Genomic DNA, 20,836 nt, shown 5'->3' on the forward strand with positions numbered 1-20,836 from the left:
CTGGTGAAGCCTCTCACCGCCCCTGAGCCTCTGGCCTGTACCCCAGTTCTGTATGTACAAATAAAAAATAAAATCTTTAAAAAAAAAAAAAGTAGAAGTTCCATATGATCCATTTAGTCCACTGTTGGAATTTACCGAGAAAACATAGAAATACTAATTCAGAGATATGCGCACCCTCATGTATATTGTTGCATTGTTTACAATAACCAACAGTTAGAAACAACCTAAGTGGTGCCCACTGACAGATGAAGAGTAAAGAACATGCAGTGTGTGTGTGTATAAACATATATATATAGTTTCTAGTCATTTAATTTCATTCACATGTGGTGTTATAAACCAAAATTCACACATGTAGAGATGTAATTGACTTTATTAAATGACCTGTGGATCAGGTAGCACCCGCATTAATACTGTGTGGGGTTAGGCAAAGTGGAGGGTAACTGTAGACAAAAAGAGGGTGGGACAAGGTTATTAACAAAAGAAAAGATTATTTCAGGCAAAGTCACCTTCCTGCCAGGAAAGCCAGGAGCCTTATCATTGCAGATGACCTTTCTGGTGCTGCTTAAGAAACTCCAGATTAATTGGTTGAGGATTAGACTTTTGGAAGAGATTGAAACTGCAATAACTAGTAAATATGTTAGTAGTTATGAAGAACATGAAGAACAATATTTTGAGCTTGCTCTTCCTATTTTTAAAAAGGATTTTTTTTTATTTATGCATACAAGAACTGAGGTACAGGCCAGAGGTGCAGACGGTGAGAGGATTCACCAGCGACAGAGTGGGGAGCAGAACAGGCAGATCAACTGAAGCACACTGCTGAGGGGAGCAGTGGACAAGAGGTCTGCTGTGCCGTGTGGGTCAGCTCCCTGGTGGGGATCGAACTTGTGCTGCAATGGCTGTAGAGAGCTTCATACTGCTGATACTTAACCCCTAGCACCACCAGGGAGGCCCTGCTCTCCCTATTTTTGTGTAACAGTGGTAAATAGAAAAGCAAACAGGTCGACTAAATAAAACAGAAGTAAACTTTTGAACTCTTAAGACCAATTGGTGGTTTCCAGAAGGGCAGAGAAGGAGCGTGGGCAAACCAGACAAAGGAGACAGTGGCACGAAGACAGAATTGAACTTTTGTGATGAACTTAATGTCATCTATACACATGTTGCTTCTCAGTGATGCACACATGACACGTGTAATGTTACCGTGCAATGTAACTTCAATAAAAAATGTTAAATAAATAAGTAAAAAGCATTGAGGCTTTAACGTCACAAAGTCTCAATCTCTAAACACTGAGGGGAAATATCCATGTTAAGAGGTTTTCAAGAGCAAATAAAATTAATGTAAATTCTGCCTATTGTGCCCACAATCACATCCACTGTGACCAGCCAACCTACTGAGTGGGAGGTATCTGGGGCCTGCAGGCCTATTCAGCTGTTATTTCCATGGCCAGGGGTGTCCTTTCCCCAGACAGCCCCTCGGCAGACCCCCCCGAGCTGTGCAGGTCTTCTCTCAGGGGCCACCTTCTTCTGGGTCCGATGCAGTCCTCTCAAACCCACCCTCGGACATTCCCAGTCACCCTTTAGGTGGTTTCTCTTTCCCCACGTCACTTCACAAACACGGTCTGGCAGTAGGAGTGTGGCTGCCTCCCCCAGCAGCATATACATGTGTGTGTTATGTTCTCCAGCTCTTAGAAGAGTTCCTGCTACAGAGAGTGCCTCGAGAAATGATCTTATACGAGCAGCTCTATGAATGCAAGAATTCTTCGTGGTGAGGAAGAGCACTGGAACATCTGTTTTCTTCCATTTTGAGAGAAATGTACACTGAACATTGTTCTAACGATCTTGACATCTCTAGCGCATCACCTGGATGCAGGGCAAGAGTGTCACCACATTGTGGATGGGAGGCAGAGGCACAGCTCGAGTCTCAGCTGGTATGTGGCAGCCTGTCCCAGGGTCTGTGCTTTCAAACACTCCTTCCTTTATTAAATTACTGAAAGAGATTTGGCAGAAACACAAGATTGGGCAGAGTTGGGCTGGGGCCAAGCACAGAATGCTTTCTGGGCAAGGTGAATGGAGTGGATGTTGGAGAGGCAGTGGATCACATCCAAGTTAGGGGAGTTGAAGTGGAACACTTGGAAGTGGCACAAGAAATAAAGAGGATTGTGCAAGGGAAAGCAGGGTCTGGGGGCCAGGCCCACGTGGAGAGACGCCCAGGCTCTTGCAAGAGCTCACAAGAAGCCCGAATCAGCCTCCCACTGTTGTCCCACATCTGGATTCAGGAACAAATGGCCAACGTTGGGTCAACGGTTTAAGCAAATGAAGATGGATTTGGAAAAAAGAGTCTTTGCAGTTGTAATTAAAGTGAGAATCTCAAAATGAGATCATCCTGGATTAGGGTGATGACAAAACTCCTCATAAGAGGCTTGAAAGAACACAGACATGGAGGGAACGCAGAGACGGGGATGCCGCTACAAGCCAAGGATGCCAAGAGTTGCTACAGCTGCCAGGAGCTAGAAGAGAGGCATGGAACAGATTCTCTGGGGGTGGGCGGGGGGTCTCCCAAAGGGAACCAATTTTGCCAACACCTGATGTTCAGACTTCTGGCCTCCAAACTGCGAGAGAACACATTTCTGTTGGTGTCAGCTCAGACTCGCATGTTGCAGCAGCTCCAGCCAACTAACACAGGCCCCTCGGGATTTTCTTTCTTTTTTTTTTTTTTTAAGGTTTATTTATTTATTCGTACAGAACTGGGGTCCAGGCCAGAGATGCGGTGGGTGAAAGCATCCACCAGAGACAGAGTGGGGAACAGAACAGGCAGATCGACGGAAGTACACTGCTGAGGGGAGCAGCGGGCGGGTCAGGAGAGGTCTGCTGTGCCATGTGGTCACCTCTGGGGCAGGCGGGATCGAACTTATGCGGAAATGGCTTAAGCTTCTCAGTGCTGTGCTTTAACCCGCTGCGCCACCAAGGAGGGCCCCCCTGGGGATTTTCATTCCTTACTACCCCTAGTTCTAGGCCATGGTTAATCTGCTATTTTTCCTTTCCTGAATTAATCCAGGTAGAATTTTATTCTCTTGATATTTGACATCTACTACTTTCTAGATGGACGAACATTGACTTTTCAAAGCCTCTGTTTCCTCGTCTGTAAAATCACCAAGTACCGACGGGGGTTGGTTGGGGACCACCTGAGTTAATATATGTCAGTGCTCTCACAGCAGTGCAGATGTTACACACGTTATTGTCACTGTGACTGAGTTTTTTTCCCACTTCTAAAGGGATGACTCGGTTTGTAGCTTCTTCAAAGTTAATGCATTTTCTTCCATCATTTGGGTTATTGGTGAAAACATTGAATTATTCTTAGATCTAGAATCGCCCCTTATTATAGATCCTAGGGTTATAATAGGATTAATTCTATGGTTAACTAATTAAATTAATTCATTCTGGATTAATTAATTCTAGGATTAAGTCTCAATTAGATTTTAAGCAAATTCCCTCCTTCACTAACTAGAAATCTTTTGTGGAAGCTTGCCAGGGTTAGCTCCATGGACTGGGTGATGGGCAAACAGGCCATCGCTCAACCCACGGTGGAAGTCAACCCGCTGCTCTTTTCCATGGCAACAAGCTTGACTTTAGACATCACTTTGCAATGTGGTGTTTGGTCATTGAGAATAGAGCAGATGACTACAGGAGGCTTGTAAAAATCCATCAGGATGGTTGGCAAAACAAAAGTTTATTCCAAAAAACATATTAAACTGTGGTTCACAGAGTCCTCTTCATGACTCAGCCTCATATAAAGCCTGACTTTAAGCTCTGCCACTTCTCAGTGAAGTACAGAGAACTCATACATATAATGAGGGAGGAGCCTCTGCATAGTTAGCTGTTAATTATCCCCACCTACAAAGAATAAATGCATTTGAGGATGTTGAATGGAATGTGTTCAGAACTTTTCACCTCTTTATCAGGTTGCGGCTGACCTAAGAGTGATTTCTTTTTTTCAAATTGATTCTCCATGCTAGGTTTTTTTTTTTTTTAAGATTTATTTATGTATGCACACAGAACGGGGGTACAGTCCAGAGGTGCAGAGGCAGCAAGAGGACTCATCAGAGACCGAGGGGTACAGAACAGGGAAACTGAAGAAGTACACTGCTGAGGAGAGCAGTGGATGGGTCAGGAGAGGTCAGGAGAGGTCTGCCGCGCCCTGTGGGTCAGCTCCCAGGCGTGGGATCTAGTATCTAGTTCACACGGAGGAGGCTGCAGCTAGCTTGCAGTGCTGCGCTCCAACCAGGGAGGGCCAAGAGTGAGTGATTTTTACCTGTAATTTAAAATATATCGTGGAACAATTAAGCAGAAGAAAGCAAGAGACTTGTCAAAATCAAGAAATTCCTTCCCTTTACACAGCTCTCCAGTGTCCCTGATGGTTACATCTTTAGTTTCACCTCTTTATTAAGCCAGAAGTCCTCAGCATCCCTTTTATTTTCTTTAAAAATGGAAGACTCTACTGAGATGGAAAAAGGCACAAAATGATGTAAAACTAAACTATTATATTAATATAAAATAAATTGGAAGAATCCAAAAATAGGTAACTCGGGCTTGGAAAAATGTAGTTTCCAGAATCACCTGAGGAGACTTAGTGGATCTGACCATTCATCTAGATATTTCCACGGGATCTCTGATAATTACTCAGTTCCATTAACTGTCTTCTTACACGACCTTCCACATGCCAATTATGTCTGTATCATTTTTAAAAATAGCAGTAGACTATACCTTTAGCACAGTGTTTTGTATGTTGATAGGGTATTGTAGGTTGTTGAATTAAGTCAGGTAATTGGGACTTCAACTCTTTAGAAAGACTGGATTAGACTCTGCTATGGGTAATTGAAGTTTCAGGTTGCCAAGAGGTGGGTGGCTAAGAGGTGGCTGTTTGGAATCCAGGGTAAGAGTTTAATTAGATGATGAGCATCCTCAAAAGACACATAGTAATTTTCTGAATTGCATAATCTAATGAATTGAAATTTAGAAAGTAGTGACACCATTCCCCTCCCCCCAATCTTATAAAAGAATAGACCTCTGCCTCTGTAATTATTGTGTGTATTATTGTTAGTAACAGAAATAGTCTGATGCCATGGAGTATGGTCAGGAAAGAAAAAGACCTCAGGCCTGTGTGGAACAGCTTTGTCAGAGAGCTCAGGCCCATGCAGCTGCCTTTTCGTGAGGAAATTGCTAGCAGAGTGTTCTTTTCTGTGTTTTCAGAGCCACCGTCTCATCCTCCTTGTTCTCAGTCCATTTCCTGTTTCAACCCTCTAAGAGGCTTACCTGTGTTAAAATGAACAGAATCCAAATGTAGGCCTTCTCAGGTTATACTGGTGGGCCTCTCATCACTTGTTGGTTTTTACCAAATGTGTGATGAAAGACATGGCAAGCCCATTGAGAAAGTCAAACATTCTGTAAGTCATTACACTTGAAATGTTATAGAGAGTAGAATTATGTCTACTGTGGCAAGGTGGAAATTTGACTCTACTTAGTCAAAGATTAACTTGGAATCTGTTTCTGAGTTGTATGTGCATGTGGTGTGGTGTGCTAGAAAGAACTCTGGACTAGGAGTTAAGAGAGTTGAATTTTTTTTTTAAAGATTTATTTATTTATGCATATAAGAACTGGGGTACAGGCCAGAAGTGCAGGGGGTGAGAGGACTCACCAGAGACAGAGTGGGGAGCAGAACAGGCAGGTTGGCTGAAATCCACTGCTAAGGGGAGCAGTGGGTGAGACAGGAGAGGTCTGTGGTGCCACGTGGGTCAGCTCCCTGGCCGGAAATGGAACTCATGCTGCAGTGGCTGCGGACAGCTTCATGGTGCTGCGCTTTAACCCCTTGCGCCACGAGGGAGGGCCTGAGGGGCTTCCAGTCAGACCTTGGTTCTGCTACTAGTGCCGTGTAGCCCTGGGCAAGTCATTTAATTTTGCAGGCATTACATTTCCCATCTGAAAAATGAGGGTGTCTGGTCTTATGACTCAGAAAACCCCTCAATTTCTGGTTGTTTTCTCAAAATGAAAGTTTGATTACCGACTTTGTTCTTTCCCTGTTTAAATGTGTTCATTTCACTAGGAAGAGCGCTCCACTGCTCTTCCTGACATCCAGATGCTTCGTACTGCATTTTGGTGGTTTCTTTATTTTGCTTTTGCACTGGGAAGCAAAGAGCCTGGCTTTCTTGCCTATGGACTTTGGCAAGTTAGTTACTCTCTGATTTTCTTTCTTTGTCTGTAGAGTAGGAATAGTAATTCTTGTCCCCCACCACTCCAAGTGATTTTGATAGTGAGATCAAGCGTGAGATAGTCTTGCATGTAACAACCACTGACATGACGCACCCTCCCTTCCGGCCACTTTGCTGTCCCCAGTAGACTGTCCTGTGCCTTCTCACCTGGATAGAGGGTGCTTGTGAGTCTCTGTACCCAGCGGTCTAGGGCTTACTAGCTTCTGAACAATATACAACTTGAATGAATGGCTGAAGGACCACATGGATGGGTTGAAGGATAAATCTTTTACAGTTTCCCCCACCCCCAATAAGCTTGTGGGATGATCGTTCAAAAAAGCTTCCTGTTGAACTCAGAAAATGTCACAGTTTAAAAAAAAATGTTGACCGTCTTTCAGGGAGCAATTCAGTGGCATGGAGAGCGTTTGCAATCTGGCTCAAGCATTGGTTCTCTTTAGTGCCAAGGTAAAGCTCTGTACCCCTTGAGCAGTTTCCGCACCCCCAGCCCCTGCCGGTCACCAACCTGCACGCTAACTCTGTGGGTTTATTCTGGATATTTCATTAAAATGGAATCATTTAATATGCAATCATTTGTGCACTTTCTTCCATTTTGGCATGTTTTTGAGGTTTGTCCATATGTTTGTGAACCACACCATGACTTCATTCCTTTCTGTGACCAAATTCTATTCCTTTGGCTGCAGATAATGCAATTTGAGGGAATTTGGTTGTTTCCACATTTTGGTTATCACAAAGAATGTTGCTATGAACATGGGTAGTAATAAAAATTTTTTAAAGATTTATTTATTTATTCATACAGAACTGGGGTACAGGCCAGAGATGCGGAGGGTGAGAGGATTCACCAGAGACAGAGCGGGGAGCAGATCAGGCAGATCGATGAAGTACACTGCTGAGGGGAGCAGCCGGAGGGTCAGGAGAGGTCTGCCACGCCATGTGGTCACCTCCGGGGCAGGCGGGAATCGAACTCATGCGGAAGTGGCTTAAGCTTCTTAGTGCTGTGCTCTAACCCACTGCGCCACCAGGGAGGGCCGTAGTAATAACATTTTAACTAATTTTCTTCATGTTTAGTTAAGTTTTAAAACAATGAAATAATGAACAGAGTAACAGGGAAGAGAAAGTACAGTGCTTATTGATATTGTGCTTCCTGCTGGTTGCAGGCGAGTCACCTGCCAGCCGGTTCCTGTGCCAATATTCTACCACACAGGCACTACGCATGGTGTGTGTGCTACTAAGTCTGGGCCTTAGACGTGAAACGATTGAAAAAAGAAGCTCATACTCTTTATAGGCAGAATGATTGATGATACTGGAAAAACTCGGGGTGTGCATGGACCCAGGCAGCTCCAGCCCGAGCAGCTGGAGCGCACTTTCACACGTGAGTCACTCATGCGGCTCCGCCAGGCAGTTGGTCTTCTGCAAGCAGTGAGTAAACTTTTCAACTTGGCCCCTTTTGTGCTGCTTGCTGGGCGTGATGATAAAGACGCAGTCCTCCCCTGCGCACTCTTCACCCCCGCTCCCCTACTTGAGAAGGAAACTCATAGTCCCAGAGGCTGGTCATTGGCGCCCTCTGTCCCGCCACTGCAGCCCCGCCCCTTGGCTTGTGCCAACTGGCTGTGGATGTTTTTGCAAGACTAGAATGGACCCAACTGTCTGCGGATGGCAGGGAGCTGAATCCACGTCCGAGGAGGCCAGGGCCTGACTCTGACGCTATGGATCCCGGGTAAGGACGCTTTGCAGGGTGTGCTGATGCTTTTTGTCTGGGTACTGTTGGGGAGACGCTGGTTATGATCGAATTCTGGCTTTTCATGGATCTAGCTTGGTGCTTGCTAAAGACGGGAGCTCAGTTCCCTGGGACTTGCTGGTCAAGCTCAGAGTGAGTGACGCCTGTCAGTCTAAGCAAGGAAAGAACAGGGAAGCAAAAAATCTGGGAGATGCATAGGCCCCCACGCTGGGGGTGACACTGTAAGGAAAGGGGGAGGCCACCTCAGTGATATGCGAGACTCTGCTGCTGTTCTGTTCTCTAACTGAGCTGTTCCCAGTTCGTTCAGCTCTGCCGCTTTGGGCTTCCAGGAAGCCAGCTGGCAGCCCTGTAACTCAGTCGGCAGGTCTGAAAGGTTCTGGTAACTGCTGGCATTTTCAAAGGGCAAACCGTAGTAGTCCTGCCTGTCATAAATTGCTTTGTTCACAAGTGAGGGAGAGGGGTTGGGAGCCGGCAGGCGATAAAGTTTACAGCCCCATAAAATGCTCAAAGGTACTCTGGCTGTCTGCAGTGGGGCTCGGGAATGACAGAGGACCCCGGAGAGAACATTTGTCCTGACTACCCAAGAGGGACATCAGTGGAGGCAGGGGACCCTATGGGATGGGGGTGAAACTGAAATGGCTGAGCCAGCCCACCTGGGGTTCTTTATGCTTTCTGGGCATGTGAATGAGTGAGGGTCGAAAACCGCCCAGGGACTAGCTGGTCTTTGGTGCCTGCTTTCATCAGCTTGGAGGCTCCATTTGGTGGCCAGTAAAACCCTTTCAGAGCACAAGGGCACAGCAGGTGGGGGGTGCTCCCCTAAGCACTGCAAGTGGGGACTGAAGCCCCAGTTGCTCAGGGATCTCCTGCCTCCTGCCAACAGAAAACCAGGACAGCAGCTTTGATGAGAGTTTCCTGGCCTCTCCTTCCCCATGAGCCTCAAGGAGAGATGTCAGAGCTCACCTGGGCATCGATGTGACAAAAGTCCAGAAACCGGAAGAATGTGGTTTCATGTGTTGGATAAAACTAACAGTGAATCATGCAGCTTGGACACATCCAGGCTTTACCACACCTCTCTAGGCCCCAGAATCTGTATTATCTCCACATGCAGCCTTTAAGGACAACGCATTTGGGGGACTCGTGGAGGAGTGGAAGCAGATGCAAAGGTTATTTCTGAAGTGAGTGTTTCAGGGCGATGGAAGGAAGCCCAGGAGGTTTCTAAGTGAGCCCGAGGGTGCTGTGAGTGACAGGTGAGTCCTGCACTGGGTGGTGGGTGCCAGGGAGGGGCTTGTGGAGGAACAGGACTGCGGGCTCCTGCAGGGCTATCTCAGGAGGGAAAGGACCAGCTGCAGCATCTCTGCCCTTGGGGCTGCCCCAAGCCCTACAAACTTGCCTTTCTTTCCAAAGAACAGATAGCACCCCCACCCACACACACTCCCCGCCTGCACAGTGGCGTGGCGGCTCCCCCGGCTTCTTTTGCTGCCACGCTGGTGTGTACCGGGGCTTCTGGAGTTTCAGCTACAGCATAATTTTCAGATACATCTTTTATATAAACTAATGCTAAAATAGGAGATTTGCAATCAAAAATATCCTAGACATTTTAAATTCTGAGTACTATTTCCATGTGCTTACGAAACCAGAGAAACAAGTACGTATCAATTAAATATCATGACAACAGCAAATCCTGGTGGTAATAATAACTGTCATCTGCTGCGCTCTTCCTGTCTGCCAGGTCTTTATATGCACGATCTCACTCAGACCTCATGACCCCCTTTGAAGTAGTGTAATTGTCCTTTTATCACAGAAAAGGGAACTGGCACCCAGAGAGGTTAAGTAACTTGCACAAGGTCACACAGCTAGCAAGTGACCTGAAATGTGAACTGCTGGGAAAGTATACTTGTGTTATGAAATGAGCTTCCCCATGGAAGAGACTCGCAAGAGCCCATCTCGTCACTGCCACCAAAATGTCACCTCCTGCAGGTGCAAGCTTATTGGCAGCTGGGACGGCAGCAGACAGGAGGCACTTGGACTCTGTCGCTGCCATACCGGCGGGCCTGTGCGGTCTCATGCAATGCCTCAAAAGGGACCACACACACACAGCAGCAAAAACTGAACAACACCAGAGTGGTAATTAAGAGCTTTGCTTCTGACGAACCCGGTTCACCTTTGTGGTTTGCTGGAGTAAGGTTGGGCGAGGTGCCGAAGTGTCTGCTCCCTCACCGAGATGTAAGTGTCTGTCTCACTGGGTCACCGTGAGCACTCGGGGTAACGAGTGAAGTTCGTCGCCCGCTCCTTGGCACTCTGTAAATACAGTTGACCCCTGAACTTGAGGCTAGCGGCCGTGACCACCACAGTCAACAATATGAGGCCAACTTTTGGCCCCCCTCAGGCGTAACTAGTCTCCTTTGGGATCCTTGGGAAACTGGTTTCAGGGCCCACCTCCATCGACCCCTGAGGTTGGCTGAGTCCGCGAATGTGGACCCGAGAGTGTGGAGGGCCAACAACTAATTGTGGGGAGAAACTCTGAAGTGCGCCCGGGCAGTTCAAACCTAGGCTTTCCAAGGATCCACCGTCTAAACTCGTTTTGTTTTCTTTTTTAAGATTTATTTATTATGCATACGGAACTGGGGTACAGGCCAGAGGTGCAGGGTGTGAGAGGATTCACCGGAGACAGTGGGGAGCAGAACAGGCAGATGGATTGAAATATACTGTTCAGGAGAGGTCTGCCATGCCATGTGGGTCACCTCCCTGGCCAGGGATCGAACTTGTGTTACAGTGGCTGTGAGATCTTGATGGTGCGATGCTTTAACCTGTTGCACCACTAGGAGGGGCCCTGAATTCTTTTATTTGGCTGCCGCCAGCACTCAACAGCAGCCCTAAGCACCAAGTCTGCTGCGTCCTGTCTGCTTTGCTGTGACATCTAGGGGATCCCCAGAAGAAGCAGTGTGGCAAAACAATCCTCCACTTCTCTGATCAGCACGGGGCTCTGGTTAAGCACCAGCACGGGGCTCTGGCTAAGGACCAGAGTTTCCTGGTTTCCCACAACCTCCCACGACCTCCAGCAGTGGAATCCCAACTTGGGTGACTTGGCCAAGCCCTGACCATCCTGTCTTCGCTTCCCACTTACATTTTGAAATGAGGCACACCCACACTTACTACACACTATCACCCACACTTAACAAGCACACTGTTATGCCAACCAGGATGTCAAAAGGGCCCATCAAAATAGAAGGAAGGTAAAGCAGAAATGGAGATTGGGACTCGGTCCCTGGGGAGGCCCTGGAGCCATTCAGGTGAGCACCTGTGGGAAGAGCCCCCTTCTCATGCCTGCAGCCCTACTCAGCCTCCAAGGAGAGCATTTCCTGGTCTGTAGCTTGCTAATGGCCAGATATGCTTGGCCACTCTCAGCCCACTCTTCCTAGGAGCAAACCTGACAGGTGAAAACCAAAGGAAAGGCCCACTTGGCTTTGCAACTCTGGAAACCACAAGGAGCCAGAGGGTTAAGCTCTGCCTGGACAAAGGTCAGCTATGCTTCCTGACAAGAGGCTCTAGAAGCAGCACGGAAGGTGCCCTCTGTCCTCGAGGGCCGCAGGAGGAAGACCTTGGAAGACCTTTGCATCTGTGGCAGGGACAGGGCCAGGTATCAAGGTCATCAGGGCAGGCAGGCGTTTCCCAGTGTAGCCTTCGATGTGTTAGGGAGCTAAATGCATCCTGAGATCCCACGGGACCCTTCAAGGAGCAAGCTGTCACTGGCTACTCACCCACTTCTTTGTTCTCCAGAATCGTGAAAGAGTTTACACTGAACCTTGATGCTGTCATTGCCCTCAGACCCACAGGCCATAAGAGCACTCGTGTACTTTCCAAGGCAGTTTCAGCTCCATATAGTCTTCCTAGTTGCAAGATTGGGTGATTTGATTTCAAATATAGGAGTTTGAAGCAAAAACATTGCAAAATAGCCTTGCCAGCTGCAAAGGGCCAGTGTGAGGCCAGCCTGCAAGGCCATTGCCCTCTCTGACCCTCCAGCGCTGCCTGCCACCGGGCAACCCGGCATCTCCAGGATGCCCAGCATAGTGGACGCCACTGGCCCAGCTCTGCCTCGCAGCAACTTTGGCGTCATGGACCGCGAAACAAGAACTGGTCCCCTCAGCCTGTAGGAGTCTTCCCTTGGACTCCTCCGGGATGGCTCTATCTTAAGACCATATTTAACAAAAACATACCAACAGTGCTTTCTTAGAAATGTGGCCCCTTTAAATGGACCCGTGGTGACTTCAGCTTTTGTGTCTTCCGGACACTCCCTGTGTTTGGAGCCACTGGAGGCACAGCGTGAATATTAATTAATGCCGGCCATTACGTAAAGGAAATGGAAAAACCCCTAGAAGGTAGCAGTGACCCCGCAAGGTCCAGAAGCCTTTCTGGAATCATGACAAGGAAAGAGAGTGGCTGAATGAAGCAGCCCCCTCCGGCACACAGCCTGGACAGGAGCCAGGGGCCTGCTGTCTGAGCTGCGGCTGGAGGGCAGGGGTTGGGGGGGGGGAGGGTGGCCGCCAGCCCTGGCTGGGGCTCTCGGGAATACCAGCCTCCTGTGGGGGCTCCTTGTGCTCACAGGCCACGCTGCCTGGGCTCCACAGCACCCACGCCGTGGGCCCGGGCCTGGTGGGGTCGCAGGCTTCTGCTGTAGCCTCCTAGGGGCAGGGGCCTTGGGGGAACAGAGCGGCTGACCATGAAGGGCTGGCTGGAATAGGGCTGGACAGCCCTTGACCTGGCCAGAAACTGGAGTTCTTGGTTCAGAGAAACGCCTCATGCCATGCGGGCTTCCAGGGCTGATTATATGCCGGCTACAGAAGAATGAAGCCGTCTGGCCTGTGTCCCCTGTCCCGAGAGGTTTAGGAGCAGAGTGGGGTCACGTGGGAGCAGCTTCCAGCTCTTGCTGTGGAGCATCACGTGCAAAGCTGTCTTTTCCTACTCCTGTTCTTTCACTTCTGAAAAACCCAGTGTGCGTGGGGAAAGGGGGCGGTGGGCTTTCCAGGAGAAGATAGGCAGGGATTAGGGAACCACCCAGCGCCTTTCACTCACTGAGACGTGTTTGTGGCTGGGTGGGAGATTTTGCTGGATAGGGCTGTCTTTTTTCCCTTTCTGTCAAAGGTTCTGGTGCTGCGCGGAGCAACTCTGCTCTGCTGTTCCCGTTTCCCTGATGTGGCCCGTGCAAGGGGCACCAGGGGCTTAGGGACCCCTCCCCTGCTCATTCCAAGGGAATTAATTCTGTTTGCCTTTTCCTACCTGGTCAGGGGCTGGGAAGCTGGTGCTGGGGAAGCTGGGAGCCAGCGATGCCTCACCAGGCAGTCAGGCTACTGAGAAAAACTCACACTGATAAGCACCAACTGTACACCGAAGACTATTCTAGATATTTTATATATATGAGCCAGTTAACCTCCAGGGTAGGTGTTAATTATTGTCTCTATTCTCAAATGGGGAAATTGAGGCTCTGTTTTAAAAAAATATTGTCCAAGTTCACACAGCTGGTCCAGTGGGCTGTCTGCATCTTTAACCACCCTGTACCACCACAGGGTGTTAGAATTCTTCTGTGTGGCTGCACAGGAGTGTGTGTCTGTTCCCCTGTTTCTGGTCACTTGTTTTAAAACGTGTTCCTATTATAAATCAGACAGTGATGAATGTTTTTGTAACAATAATGAAACTACTTAACATTTGTTGAACTGCTAACCATGTAACAGGCGCCTTTCCCAGTTCTTTATAAATCTAAATAAATTTAATCTTTGCACAGTCCTACCTTATGACCAGTAACAGATGGGGAAACTGAGGCAGAGAGCAGTATGCAGACATTTTCATCCCATATAGCAGGTTAGGAGGTGGCAGGGCTGACCGCAGCCTGCTGGACATCTATCTGGGGCTATGCCTCTGATAATGCTTCAGGAAAGAGTTTTTTAAAACTGGATTTAGAAGGCATAGGTATGGAGGTTTTTGAGGGTCTGGATACATTTCCGTGTGACTTTGCAATAACACTGCATGCTAGTGAGTGTCCCTGAACTCTGTGCAAGTGATGCCAGAATCTGAAATCTAGGTAAGTGGAGATGTGCTTCTGGCCCTGGGCTAGGTCCATGAACCTTGGCTTCTGGGTGCTTGCTATTACCAATATGAGTTCTATGAAAGTATTTACCTAACTCAAAACTACATTGGGTAGGAGGCACCTGCAATGCTGCTGATGTTCTGTTTCTCCAACAGAAACCTGGTTGGTTCCTTTGTGACAATTCATTGCACTGTGACCTTGTGCACCTTTCTGTTTTTGTTCATACTTATTAAAAGTTTATTTTTAAAAGTGAGGGACAGGAAACATTGATAGCTAGGATAAAGAATCAGATCACTACTCAGACATCACTGTTTTCTCCATGTGCTGGATAAGAAGAGATTTTAAAAGAAGTACTTTTCATGAGTCCTTTTAAAAAAATATCTTATTTATGCTTACAAGAACTGGGGTGCAGGCCAGAGGTGGGGTCTGTGAGAGGATTCACCAGAGACAGAGCAGGGAGCAGAACAGGCAGATCCACTGAAATGCACTGCTGAGGGGAGCAGCAGGCGGGTCCGGAGAGGTCTGCTGTGCCATGTGGGTCAGCTCCCTGCCTGGGAATCGAACTTGTGCTGTGCTGCAGTGGCAGCAGAGAGCCGCACTTTAACCTGTTGCACCATGAGGAAGGTCTGATTCCTTCCTTTTATATGAGTGAAATTATTTGAAAATTCATTTTAGAACAGCTGAGGGTTATTTCCTGTATTTTTTGTAAATTTGCAATTATTAAAATTAACCTTCAATGAAATGGGTAAACACAAATTTTTTTTTTCATCTCTAATTCAGGAATTGACTAGACATGAAATCACAATCATTCCAGAAAACCAAGGAATACAGTCCTAACAAACAGCTCTTTGCTTGTTTTTATTCTTTTGTTTTGTCCCAGTAAGTTTGATTATTTGAAACACAAAAAGCAGAACATATTTAAATATGTAGGGTATGATAACTGAGTTTTTGGCAAGAACTTGAGAACAATGATTAAGACCCCAGAGAGAGTCACTTTCTGTCTGTTTTGGTTTTAAATAGCCTTTGGTTCTGTGAAATGGCTGAGGTCTACATTGAGTAATGTCTCCAGAGACTCAGGATCATTTTTTCATGACTAATGGATTAGCCCAAGGAGATCAATATGTCCCCCTATCAAGGAAACACATGAAAATGTGCTCTTATTCTAATGGATGTCAGTGGCAATCTCCTTGTTAACTTTCTAATGGTTTTGAAATATTACTTTAGTGTTTATTTCCCTCTGCTGACTTTATATTTGATCTAAAATTAATTGTTTATCCCCATTCCATTTCTTAGTCCCTGGGCTCCAGGTATCACTTTCCTCAGTTCTCCTTCCTCTGCCTTAAGGATCTGGATACATAACAAAATTATTTAAAAGGATGCAGAATAAGAGGGAATCTGTGTCTTCTGTGACTAGACAGGATGAAGCATATTTCCCAATTCTTGTAGTTTCTGCCTCCAGATGGTCTCACCATGAGATTCTTTGAGTCCTTCGATTGACTTATCAACATTCCTTTGTTAGGACTGATTTGACTTCATTTCTATCTATAGTCTTGCCATCCTCTCCGTAATGCAATTACAGACAGAATTTTCCTTGTCTAATTCCACTCACAGCAATCTCTGGCTAGAACATAGAAATGTAGACAGAGATTTGTGTTTACCCATTTCATTGAAGGTTAATTTTAATAATTGCAAATTTACAAAAAATACAGGAAATAACCCTCAGCTGTTCTAAAATGAATTTTCAAATAATTTCACTCATATAAAAGTGATATGACATGCTTTTTAAAAGCAGGTCCCAGAGCCCTCCCTGGTGGCACAACAGGTTAAAGTGCAGCACTGCAAAGTGGCCCACAGCTGCTTAATTAGATCCCCGGCCCCAGAGGTGACCCACATGGCGCGGCAGACCTCTCCTGACCTGCCTACTCCCCTCTGCAGTGTACTTCCTCCATCTTCCTGCTCTACTGCCTACTATGTCTCTGATGAATTCTCTCACTGCCCCTGCACTTCTGGCCGGTACCCCAGTTCTGCATGCATAAGTAAATCTTAAAGAAAAAGTAGTTTCCCAAATTTCATATATAATAGAAATACATATGAAGAAAAAAATAGACAATATATGGTAATGTCATTTATTCATGTTGCAAATATTTAAACATGTCTGGCAATATATTTATCTACAGGTAGTAGGTTTACAGATTATTTCTTTTCGTTCTTTATGATTTGCTGGGTTTTCCAGGTTTTCTAATACATTTAGTTCCATTTCATCTGAAACATGAAGCTTAGCATACCTTTTTTTTTTTTTTAATTTTAGGTCTTTTTTTTTATTAAAAAGTTTATTTTTACATCATTTTGCATACCTTTTTTTTTTTTTTAAGATGTATTTATTTATTCATACAGGCCTGGGGTACAGGCCAGAAGTGCAGGGGCGGTGAGAGGATTCACCAGAGACAGAGTGGGGAACAGAACAGGCAGATAGACGAAGGACACTGCTGAGGGGAGCAGGTCAGGAGAGGTCTGCCCAGCCATGTGGTCACCTCCGGGGTGGGCGGAAGGGGATCAAACTCATGCTGAAGTGGCCTTAGATTCTTAGTGCAGTGCTTTAACCCGCTGCGCCACCAGGGAGGGCCCTAGCATACCTTTTTTAAATGCCCAAGCACACTATCATAAAGTCTCTCCTGGCTACTATAATAGGAAGTGATCAGGACTTTACAATGGCTCTTATTAGCCTTATTAAATTGAGTGTTAAGTCGCAGCCGCGCTTGTGTGATGCTGACGGTGGTGGGGTGTTGGGGGGGGGTTGTGGCGCTGCAGGAGAAGGGCCACGGGGAGAGACCCTCCTCTCCCAGGAGAAGCTCCGCCCTGCTTCCCTGCCTGGGCCAGAACGCCTTTCCTACTACATGAAAAGAGAGAGATTTCTCCTTCCCTAAAGCCCTCAAAACAATTTCTTATCTCATTTATTGGGCGTTTATACCAGGTTGAATTATAGGTCCCTGGGCTTGTCTGGACCCCTGATGAATCACCGGCTCCTGATGGCGGGGAGCAGTCGGGTTACTCTGGGAGCCCCGAGCAGTGCCTGGGGTGACCCTGTGCTCAGCGTTGCTGGAGTGCGTGGCTGATTGAACACATGCTCTTTCCAACTATTTCAAACAAGCTTCTTTCAGCCTGTTCCTAATCGAAGATGTTTAAGGTCGCTATTCAGGACAGGAAGGAGGTTGTAGGATTTAAACACTGTCAGCAAAGATCAAATAGACCCAAAGCGGCCCTCCCTGGTGGCGCAACAGGTTAAAATGCAGCACTGCAAGCCAGCAGCAGCCATTCAAGTTCGATCCCCGCCAGCCCCGGAGATGACCCACATGGCGTGGCAAGACCTCTCCTGACCCTCCCGCTGCACCCCTCAGCAGTGTACTTCCTAGATCTGCCTGTTGTGCTCCCCACTCTATCTCTGGTGAATCCTCCTACCATCCCTCCACCTCTGGCCTGTACCCCAGTTCTGTTTGAATAAATAAGTGAATCTTTAAAAAAAGGCAAATAAACCCAAAGCATTGGGGAACAGCAACCATGAAACCTAAGTCACCACAAAAATATGCTAGAAAATATATTCACCTGAGATTTGGGGTACCCAGATATATTCTTCAGTTCCTCTCTGGTTCCTAAGAACTTCCTGCATGAAATTTTACCTTCTTTCACTATTTCACAAGGCACTAGAGATTGCCCTCCTACACCCCAAATTCCGCTCTTTCTGCCATAAATCAAATACCATAGATGTGCCCTGCAGTCCAGTTTCAAGCCTTAATCCCCAAAATGTTCAGAGAGAAGTTTAAAATCAAAGACTACATAAATGTATTTCCAAATAAAAAATTAAAATGAAGGAAATCAGGCACAAAATTCAGTTCAGCTTACTGTGCAATTATTATCCTCCAAATTTGCAAAACTTTGTCTTTGTTACTAAGAAAAATGCAAAGATTGGATGAGAAACTGACTTCATTCATAAAGTCCCACATTGCTGTGGCAACTTAAGAGCAGTTCTACCCTCAGATAAACACCCCAGAGAAAAGAAAACATCTGTCCATGCAAAAGCTGGCACACGTCAAGGCCTTCTGTGTTTCCATACAAATTTCAAGCTTTTTGTTTAGATTCTTTGAAAAGTATTACTGGCATTTTGGTGGGGATTGCGTTAAATCTTATGTCATGTTAGGCAGAGTTGTCATGTTGATTATATTGATTCATGGGATATTTTTCTCCTTGTTTTGCCATCTAAGTTCTTTAATAATGTCTTGTAGGTCTTTTACCTCCTTTGTTAGGTTGATTCTTTGGTGTTTAATTCTTTTTGAAATAATTGTAAATCAAGTCATCGCCTTCATTTCTCTTGCTTCTTTGTCTGTTACTTGTATATAGATTGTATATGGATTTTGTATTTTGATTTTGTAACATGCCACTTTGCTATATTCATTTATTGTTTCTAATAACATTTTGAAGGAATCTTTTGGATCTTCTATATTTAATATCATGTAGTTGGCAAATAGTGGCAGTTTCTTTTCTTCTTTACCTACTTGGGTTTTCTTTATTTTCTGTGTTTGTCTGATAGCTCTGACCAAAACCTCTAAAATTGAGTTAAATAAAAGTGACAGCAGTGTGCATCTTGTTTCCATCCAGATCTTATAGAAAAAAAACTTTCATTTTTTTTACCATCGAATATTATATTGGCCATTGGTTTGTGATAATTCATCTTTATTATATTGAGGTAGATTCCCTCTGTACCCAGCTTATTCAGGATTTTTATCATTAATGGGTGTGAACCTTATCAGATTCTTTCTTTACATCTGTTGATATTGTCAGATGATTTTTTCTTTCCTTGTCTTGATATTTTACATTAACTGGTGTATGCATTATTAAACCATCCTTGCTTTCCTGGAATGAATCTCACTTGATTCTGGTATATAAGTTGAATTTGGCTTGCTAGTATTTTGTTCAAAATTTTTGCACAGACGTTTGTCAGGGATATTGTTTCCCATGCCAGCTTAAACAGCTTAGCTAAAACAGGGAGAAAAAAGGCGAAGTTCAATTAGGGGGAGTTTACCAAGAAGGACACTGTGAGCAAAAGTATATAACTTTAAGTGCTGCCTTCTACCTGGAAAAGATAAAGAGAGTAGGTCTTTCTGGGAAAGGCCCTTACAGAGAAAAGTTTGCAGGCAAATATCTTCTACACAAACTTTCTCCCTCCAACCCTCCTAGGCAATCAAACTTTAAAAAAAAAAGACATATTTTGAGATTTTTGCTCCCCTTAAAAACGGCAAGGCTCAAACAAGTTTCCTACACCACATTTCCCCTGGTGGATTTGCCTGGATGGTGGCTGTAAAGCCATAGCATGTGGGGTCTCCACAGGCCACTAGCCTCTTCGTTTCAATGACTGTCACGCTGCCAAAGGAATGGGTGATTCCCAGCTTTGCTCACCAACTTTTTAAGCACCTGGTAACCCCTTCCCACCCTGGATCACCTGTCTCTCTCACCTTTGCCCCTCTGCCCTGCTTCCTGCAGACCAGGAGTTCCCATCTTCCCGGTATTCCACCAGATGCCTACTCAGGCATCAAGCTTCCGCAGGAAGCCCTCCTTGGTTTCCAGCATGGTCGGAAACCCTGCATTCTCCCTTAACCCTTGGCATTCACAGCAACTCGATGATGCACTGACTGCTGGTCAGTGTATCAGCTCACCCACACCAGTCTGCAGACGCACTGGGGAGTAGCGGCTTCTGCTTGCTCCAGTTTTCTAATCTCAGTGTGGCACATCCGAGGCGCTCACACAGGATTCTAGAAGGAAAGAAGAGAGGAAAAGAGGGAGCAAGACTCCCTCTCCCCATTTATTGTGCAGAGTAAAAAAATAAGTCCCCACGACGCTGTCACCCTCGTCCCTTCCAGCGCAGGTGGTGTCACTGTCGCCTGTTTGTCGGAATCGCCTTAAAGTAAACGCAGAGATTGTTTCCCTCCCTCACTTTCGGGATTCGAGGCGCTTCCAACGCGGAACTGCCTGGGCATGGAGGCCGGTCCTTCCCAGCCCAGCCCCGCCAAGCCGGTGACATCCCCGAGGGGACAGTTGGCATTTATGTTTGCGGGGAAGAGGACTCATTTTCTGGAGGAGACCTGCCAGCCGGTCCAACCCCCTTTTTCGGGCCCCCCTGTGCTGCGATTGGCCCTTGCGGGGGGGGGGGGGCGGGGAAGGGCTGCGCACGAGAACCTTTAGTCATCGCCCTGGGAAATCTTTCTGGAATTGGCCACAACTTGCGTGTTGTTTTCAAGCTCTTTGTGCGGGGATTAGCTGCCGCGCGGGCCTCGGGAATGCCGCCTGGTCCTGGATTTGCCGCTGCCTCCGGCCGGAGGCGAGCGGCTGCCCCCCAGCTCGGGGGCTGAGTGCGGAGTGCGGATGACCCACCCGAGAGCCCCGAAGGGCGGAGCACACGGACTTGCGGCCTGCAGAATCCGGAGAGCAGGCAGCTTTTCCTCCGCCTGCCTGATCTCACGCCGGCGGCGCCGTGAAAGCCGGGCCATACAGCAGCTTCGCCTTCTGATTACGGCCGGCGGGCAGCGAGGCCGCGGGGCGCGAGGGGACCGACGCGCAGCCTCCCTGGCTCTGCTCGAGCCTCCTGATCGCGGCGGGGGGCGCAGGCGGGTCCGCGGCGGAGTGGCCGACTGAGCCCCCGGCCGGCGCGCCTCTCCCCGAGGAGCCAGTGCAGTCTAGCACGCAGTAAGTCGGGGTTCGGCTGCGGCGCGGGGG

The 20,836-nt window shown here is 47.0% G+C and overlaps 1 protein-coding gene across 3 annotated transcripts in view; it reads left to right on the forward strand.

Moving 5' to 3' along the window:
* TRIM2 (tripartite motif containing 2) overlaps positions 1-20,836 on the forward strand; it is a 110,145-nt gene that overhangs the window by 13,961 nt on the left and 75,348 nt on the right. The window contains exon 1 of one of the 3 annotated variants that reach the window (XM_012726853.1): positions 20,338-20,806. The exons of the other annotated variants lie outside the window; for them this stretch is intronic. The gene's annotated coding sequence lies outside the window, so the exon portion shown is untranslated. Of the gene's footprint in view, positions 1-20,337; positions 20,807-20,836 lie in introns of those variants that run through there. 3 annotated transcript variants of the gene reach the window in all.

This window comes from Condylura cristata, unplaced genomic scaffold (genome assembly GCF_000260355.1).
Source record: "Condylura cristata isolate star-nosed mole 26May11 unplaced genomic scaffold, ConCri1.0 scaffold00018, whole genome shotgun sequence".
Classification (NCBI taxonomy): Eukaryota; Metazoa; Chordata; class Mammalia; order Eulipotyphla; family Talpidae; genus Condylura; species Condylura cristata.